The sequence below is a fragment of the Varroa destructor genome, unplaced genomic scaffold, assembly GCF_002443255.2.
Source record: "Varroa destructor unplaced genomic scaffold, Vdes_3.0 BEIS01000001.1, whole genome shotgun sequence".
Lineage (NCBI taxonomy): Eukaryota > Metazoa > Arthropoda > Arachnida > Mesostigmata > Varroidae > Varroa > Varroa destructor.
This window is the reverse complement of record NW_019211454.1, coordinates 61,300,235-61,308,323: the sequence shown is the minus strand read 5'-3', so window position 1 is coordinate 61,308,323 and position 8,089 is coordinate 61,300,235.

Below are 8,089 nucleotides of genomic sequence, written 5' to 3'. Positions count from 1 at the left end.
TTAGAAATATCTTGTACCATAGAATAGTTTACCGATGGGGCCACCGTCAGGATTGAACTTTCCATCAAGGTTACAAGCGTACTTTTTCCGATTAACGGAGTTCTTGTGGTTAATCTTGGTAGTAAATTATTCACTCTTTAGGCTTCTCATTTTTCGTCCCACTAACACTAACCATTTTTGTTCCTGTCCTGGCAACGTAATTCTTTAGACGTATTTGATACTTGTCACGTAACTTCTGTGACATTCAATAAATAACAATTGCGTAAAGGAAGTCAGACTGAGGTGCAAGCAATGTCATGCAGATCTGTACCCCACCGCCGATTTTCCTACACTGCCCAAACTCTTTGGTATTCAGCAACATAGCCCTCTTTTTTTAGACGCGGTTTCGATTTATTACAATGGCCAAACGAAGATCTTGACACAGGTTGAAAAATCAACGAGACAAAGACACTCGACCCATAGCAAGATGAGATAAAATAATGGGTACCACCAGCGTACGTATCAACAACAGCGAACTGGCCACGCCAGCAGTAGAAAAAACGACCACAACAACCGGCGATGCTATCGGCACTCTTCATTTAGTTTTATTAATTTTTGCACGTGTGCGCCGACCGACAGGCAAGTATTCTTCAGTAAAGTGCTTCGGGGCGAAGCGAAAACGTATTGACGTCGGGAACGATGAAAGCTCAGAGCAATGAAAAAGACGACCTGTTTCTCCGTTTGAGTTTTGAGGAACACTGAACGCCAAAGAAGTGCATTCCGCTTTCCTTCATCAGCCTGCCCTCTCTGTTTGTTCCGCCCCTGCTATTCACGAACTCGGAGACCTCTAACCCACTTTCAGTTCTGTAGCCCCGCCTCGGAACTTAGCTAGCCTCTCTATATCTAGCCAGCCAGCTGTCTTACTTTCACCCCACTGGTAACCCCTAACTCTATGCTGCAGCGAATACAGCAAAACTTAACGGAGGGAGGAAGAAGCAGTGTCGGTAATGACAGAGGCGTTAAAGACACCGACGTTTATGGTGGTATTATAAGAAAGAATGACAACGGGGTATTGCGTGGGACTAAAACTAAGACCCGCAAAAATCCAATAAACAGATATGTATAAGAATAAAGATAACGCTGGATTAACGCTATTTTGTTAGTTATTTTTTGGCTAAGTATTAACGCATGGCACTGTATGCTACAGAGAAGAGCTATAAAATGTTGTAGCGGGATTATATTACCGATCCAGACCAATATGGACTAAAACATGAATGCGTTTGTTAACCTACAAGTAAATCAAGATTTTTGATGCCCAGCCAGCTTGGAATATATCGCAACTTCTGCTTGTTAGGTATCATTGGATGTTACTACAGAGGCGCGCTTAGTTTCGCGACTGCACGGCCTCCGCATATGCCTCTTCCGCGCTGATGTCCGCGTTTTCTTTGTCTTCCTTAAGGACGTTTCTTCTACCCGGGTCAGGCCTTTTACCCATACAATATTTTAATTCGCCATCCTGATTTTGTACCCATATTTACATCCTTCGCACGACTTGCGGTCGCACCGTTTAATTCAATGCTTCGAGTTTAAATCTAGAACCCGCTTTAGGCAGGCCGGTTACAACATCATAGAAGCAGGCGCTTGCGCTCTACGGTGTACCTGTCGCTTTGGCTCACCCAAAAAAGGGAACATCAACGAACGAACTTCTTACACACGATTCCATCGCTGCAGAGACATCGTACGTAAAAAAGTAGTAATAACTCTTGCATAGATTCAACAATGCGAATTCTCGTTGATCACTGGCTACTTCTGGAAGTTGGCCTCGTAGCATGAAACATACGAACAGTAAGTGAATGATAATTTAATCCAACTTATACAAGGCTGGCTCGCAACGCCGATTTCAGCACAGTTTCAACCACTAAAAAAATTGACGTGACATAATTTTTATCATATAGCTGAAAACGAAAACACACGTTACAACAACTGTAAATAATAATAAGTCCAGTGCATGAAAGATGTACTGTAAATTATAATAGACCTCAACACGGTATTTATCCTGAGTGGGCACTATTTTTTTAGGATTAGAATGTGTTTTTTGCCATTAAGTAATACAAAATGCTCTACTCATACTTCCAAAAAACTACTTCGCCGCTGTGTGAACAGAGGGTGCTGGAAAATCAACAAAGCTAAGCCCGACTTAGGGATGTATGTTGGACTACAATCAGGTTAATACGATGGGTTTTGCCCAGCACGACCAATGCAAACAACTCCATGAAAACTTTATGACGTCCGTGTCTCCAGTAGTAGTCAGTTCTTCGTTCGTTTTTTTCGCCTAAAGATCCTCCTACTGCTTAGCGCTCATGACAGACGCAAATGTCCAACTACGTAAATGCGTACGTAGAACTACGAAGATGTACTATCTTAAGATCTTACGAAGGCTCCCGATAATTAGTGGCCATTGGATTAATTTCTCTTATAGATCTGTAACAAGCAAGCTAAGTTTACTTCATTACTAAAAATGACACTAGAGATAAATGAAAATCATAATTTACTACAGAAAATAGAGGATTTGTGACATGATTTCTTATGTCTAAGCCACTCTGCTATCTTCAGATCCTTGAAACGTAGATGTTTCGAGAGTTAAAGTGAATCGTTGAAAGATTAAATGGGTCAATAAACAAAATATCTAGTAGGTCCATGAGACTCCGATATATATTTTGCCGTTATAAGTTAAAATTTGATTTGACACAAATCGCCGCGAGATTATACCGCGATTGTACAAGAAACATAATTCATTTTGAAGAAGTAAAGACCTACGTGCAGAAACGAGAAATCTGTTCCTTCTGAAACATCTTTGCAAGCCAGTTTATGGAACGCAATAGTAAATCGAAAATAACTAGCAGCATCGGGTCCAATAAAGGAGAATCTCTGTTAACCACACTTGATCTTGAACCTTGAAAGATAGAGTTATTTGAAATCTGTCGTCGTTGCTGGAAGTCTTTGTGTAAAGCTAACCCCCTGCCTTAATTCCGAAATGATTCCAAGACAATGTCAGGACAAGCTTGGAGGAAACGAATTCTCAGAATTTCAGCTGGCTCATTTATTGATGTCGTAACAAATGTCCAGAGCAGCGATCGTTGACGGTTGCAAATTCTTCATATTAATGAAAAAATAGTGATCTCTGCTTAAGCGTTAACCTAGTTTTTCTTTTTTATAGAGGGTAACGAAAAGTTTCGTCTGCAAAGCCTTTTACGGTTTTTCTAAATTTCTCTGAATGAGAATTTCTCCCGCTAGAACAGCTGGAAATATTCGACTTATCTTTGAAAACATCTGCCGCTAGTTTGTCCATATCGGGGCTGTTTTATGGTTAATAGTCGTGGTTTCGGTCGTTACCTCTTGTTATATACAGAAAAAAATCATGTTATATCATCGAAAATAACTACTGCTCGATTTTTACAAGGGCGCATAATTGTGTCAAAAAAAAATGGTCGGTTATCGTCTTTAATAGCTAGAGCTGGTCTCAGCGTTCCATTCGTGCACGGGTCATACCGGACGAAAGAGCAACATCATAGCTTTACGTGGATATTGCGGACTTTTCGATTTTCTTTAATGCAAAATTTTTTCCGCAATTTCGTTCTTAGACTGAATTGTCTAAAGACGGTTTTTTCTAGTGATTTTTAATCAACTAAATTTAAACGTTTACTAAAAGATATATCGAGTACCTGGAAAATGTTTTCTAACACAATACGAGACTGTTGCATAACGGTAACTATATAATTCTTAAAGAGTTAACGAGCATTTAGGTAGAACAGCACCAACGAACCAAACATGTCGCACGTAATATTTAGGGACAATTGATTCGCTCGATTTCTAGAAGCCTTAATTATCTTTCAAGGACTTCTATGCTTTTTACCCGGAAAGGTATATAACTGTCGACGATTGTAGTTCGTATCAAACATACCCATGTTTATTATATTCGTAGATTCGTAGACACCTTAAAACTTGTTACAGTTGTATACAAGGGTCTTTCCTCTGTGCTGCTAGCTAATAATTATATAATATATCGCTAGCGTCGGCGTTAAGGTCACTTCATTTGCACCGTCCGAGGACTGGTTCTTGATGCAGGTCGAAACGCATTACTGAGTTCCTTCTGCACAGAGTTAACAACCGACGAAAGGCGTTGACTCAGCTAGTCTTGCGCAAAGGCCCAAAGCACTAACGGAATCTGCTATTACTACCGCCAAGGCTTTTTTTGTCTATGCCATAAAACGCCGGGTTAAACATCAAGTCTCTGTACGAACAGCGGAACGGGCACTTAGACTTGCATGGTAAATATATAAATGAAGCAATGCTGGCGTCGCTCTAAGGGGCGCTGAAAAATAGATTGTAGAAATTCCGATTGTTATACACAGAATTTTGATTATATACTCGGCCAATGAAAAATTTCACGTTATTATTATCCATTATTATTTTGGAAAACACACACAAACAGCCGCCTTGCTTGCCCTTAGTTATTCGATAATGTGTTTATGCCTACAGACATCATCTTTAGACTAAATTCTATATTCGCTAAAGGAACCCGTATTTATAGACGCGTCGCATACGTCCATAAAGTCTCGACAAACGTCCTTTCTTTATTTCCATGTCTTGTAAATTTGACAGTCAAAAAACATGGGATAAACAACTGGCTAAAGTGTGACTATTTACTTTCTTTAATATTTACTTTAAAATTTACCTCCTTTCAAATAATCCTGGTTGATCAGAGTGGGCTGCCTGCTTTAGACCTTAGAAATACGATTACTTCATAAAAAAATGCCCTAAAATGTTCTCCGTAGCGAATATTATACGATAAGTTACTTCAGGCTTTTCATCCAAACATTTTAGGGGATCTAAGTCCAAGCATTGCACAACTTTGTTTGGACTTCGGCGAACTAAGAAACCGTTCATATGAGATCCGCGAATCAGTCGCAGAAATTGGCTGTGCGATTGATTTCTATTTAACAATTATCGCTTAGCCTGAGGCTACAAACGTTACTGTATTATGACAGAGAACGAAAATTGGAACAATTGGCGAGTAACTTAAGCTGCTCCGATCTGATCTCTAACTAGCGCCCTTAAGAAGCGGAAACACTACCGGAAATAGCTATTTAGTAGTGGGCCAAGTAACACGCGATCATGACTATCTAGCTTAGGCAGCCATAAGTTGATACGCCTCTCGAGTAGCTTCGTAAATGCTACCGATAAAGCACTGTGTCGGCAACAACTTGATGCTGACCCTAGTCTAATGCACATTTGGGTACAGATCAGAAACACCACGTCAGGCTGCTTAGGACATCGGGTAACTCTGCATCGATTGCTCTTTTCTTCTGTTTTTTTCCTCTGTCCGAACGGCTCTGTTCAGAAGGTCATGTAGAGGTGCATTACCTGTTTGACCCCTTGATAAGTAAGTAAGCCGCCTTCGCAGATTCAACCAACTTTGGTTCGACAGATACGCCTATACAGATCCATACGACGTTTTTAAAATAGTTTATTTAGACCTGTAAGTTCAAATCACGAACCTGCGCACGGATGCTCGTCATTGTTACAAGCCGTCACATTAGAAACGCTTTCAGATATATGATGTGAACCCTTGGTGCGTCATCATTACGATGATAATTTATCGAATCCTTTAATTATATAATATGTTGCTTCGTAGATATTCGAAAATAAACATTATCGAAATGAAGGGAAGTCGTTTTCCAAATAAAATGCTTTTCTCAACTATCAGAGCGATTCATTCGGGTTCTAGTTTTGCCAGCAGTGACGCAGAATTACAAATAGAACTGCTAATATAACACGAAGACAGTAATAAAGATTATATCATATGATGCTATTAAATCTGCGTATCTACTTATAACTCCACAGCATTTTTATTATGGTCTAAACGAGTTAATTAGGCTTGGCCATGTTGGCGTCTAACAAGCCCAGAGCGTGGACTTATGGCTAGCACATCTGCACTACGAAGTCGCTCTTTCTCCCAAACCGGCACCTGCTTCAATCAGGAGGTACGTTACAATAAGAAATTACACACCCCGCGTCCGTATAGGGAGGACTTCCTGCTGCGAGCCAATAATTAGCGTGTAAAAGTTAAGTTAGCCTGAAGCGAACGCAGCCCCACGCTGGCCAGAGCGACTTTGTGCGTCGGAAGTGATGAGCAACTTAAGAGACAAAGGACTTCTAAAAGCTCCGAGGTGGGCTTCAAGCCGCGAGCCTGACGGTAAGTCTCGCACGTTCGCAAAGCATTGTTCACGATGAGAATATATATATACATATATATATATATATATAAAGTTTTTTTTTAATTACGGCCTTGCCATATTTCAGCTTTTAAAAGAGACAGGGAACAGTTGGCCTTCTTTGACAAGCCTATATAAATAAATATATGTCAATTTATTTGTTAACATATTTTTGCCAAATAATATAGTATTTTATCAGCCTACCTAGAGAGTTATTATGCAACGCTCCAACTGGCGTATAGCCACAGAATGTGAAATCAAGCAGACGAAGACTTTTCACCAACTTCACTAGTCTTATACAGGTAGGACTAATCATTTTTAAACTAACGTAATCGTTCAGTATTATCTTCGATTTCACTCTGTTTTAGGAAATTGAAAGAATATTTGCACATCGTAGTCCATTTCAAACTTATCGAATCCAGAAAGCTAGAATATCCTTACCTCTTACTGCGGTGGAAAAACATCGGTCGTCCACGCGGCAGGCCAAAATGCATTCAGAGAGTTCATCGCATAATCGGTAGTTCCCGTCCAAATATCGGTTGCAAGTGTTTTCCTTCTGGGAAAACCTTCGAGGAAAATGCATTTTAAGGCTAAGGAAATGATTCTATATCTGTTCAGAGCTACTGCACTGCTAGGCCGGCCGGTTCGTATAGAAAATACATGTACAGATTCTGCAGGACTACTGCAGGACCTTTCAGATCATGTAAGAGTAACACGGTGTGGCGACGCAGTCCTTTAAACGAACCTGTCTTTATACTATTTTGAATGTTCAGAACACACTCGATCAGGATAAGTAAACTTTTTTTTTAAAAAAAAAAAAAAAAATTATAAAATGTAGCAAAAATAGTACTTGTCAATCCGTATTCTCTGTGTAAACGTGGCTGTCTTTGAATAGTCACTTGGTAAAGAGCTATTTTGTTAGATAGTTATAGTAGTTTATAGCATTCTTATGGAAGGGCAACTGCCAACTGTAGCAATATTAATGCTATAACAAGAAGGAACTCATGTGCTCCGTTTAGCTTATACGTGTGCAGGACAATTTACAGTACACTCTTATTATGAAGCCACTTACGGCTTCAAGGTGTACTGTGGACATGGACTAAATTATAGTCACGTCAAAGAAGATGTTAGTTTTTTTTTCATTTGATGCATAATTTCTGATGCATTGTGATGGCGTACTGGGTTCCGATGCGGACGTAGGCAAACTTCGTTTGGGTCTGGGGATCAGCCGTCTGACGCAACGGCGGTGTCGAACATAAAGCTCTTGCGTATCTTAGTCGCTAACGAACAGTCTCGATAGCGATAACCCGACCAGAAGTCTTACAGCAGGACATATGTTTTCATTTAACTAATGGGCTTAACGTTAGTAAATGAAACGCAATTGAAGAAGAGAAATACGCAAAGCAGTCATCACAGGTTACTTCAGCGCAGTACTTGTTAGTCCATTGATAAATAAACGATTGGTCTATACGCGTGATATTTCTTGCACAAAAACGCAATTGCATGTTCGCCCAGCATTTGTCAGTTGAGACTCCTTTTTTCTCAAACACATACGATCATTAGCCCCATTTGTTAACTTTCCAGTTAGTTGTAAGAGAGAGAGACGAAATTAGACCATGTTGATCATGACCTACATTACGCTTCAAAAGGCTACAGTCACAGGCTTAAGGCCTAAACACTCGAGTCGGCATACGATGCAGCCAGTGTACACTCACCGGTTGCTGTATGACGGGTGCCACAAGTCGCCAAGGGCAAGCGATACGGCGCGGAACGCAGAAAGCTACGGTCATCGCGTTGAGCAAGCACTGCCCTGTTCGTATCTGTTACGTTTACTT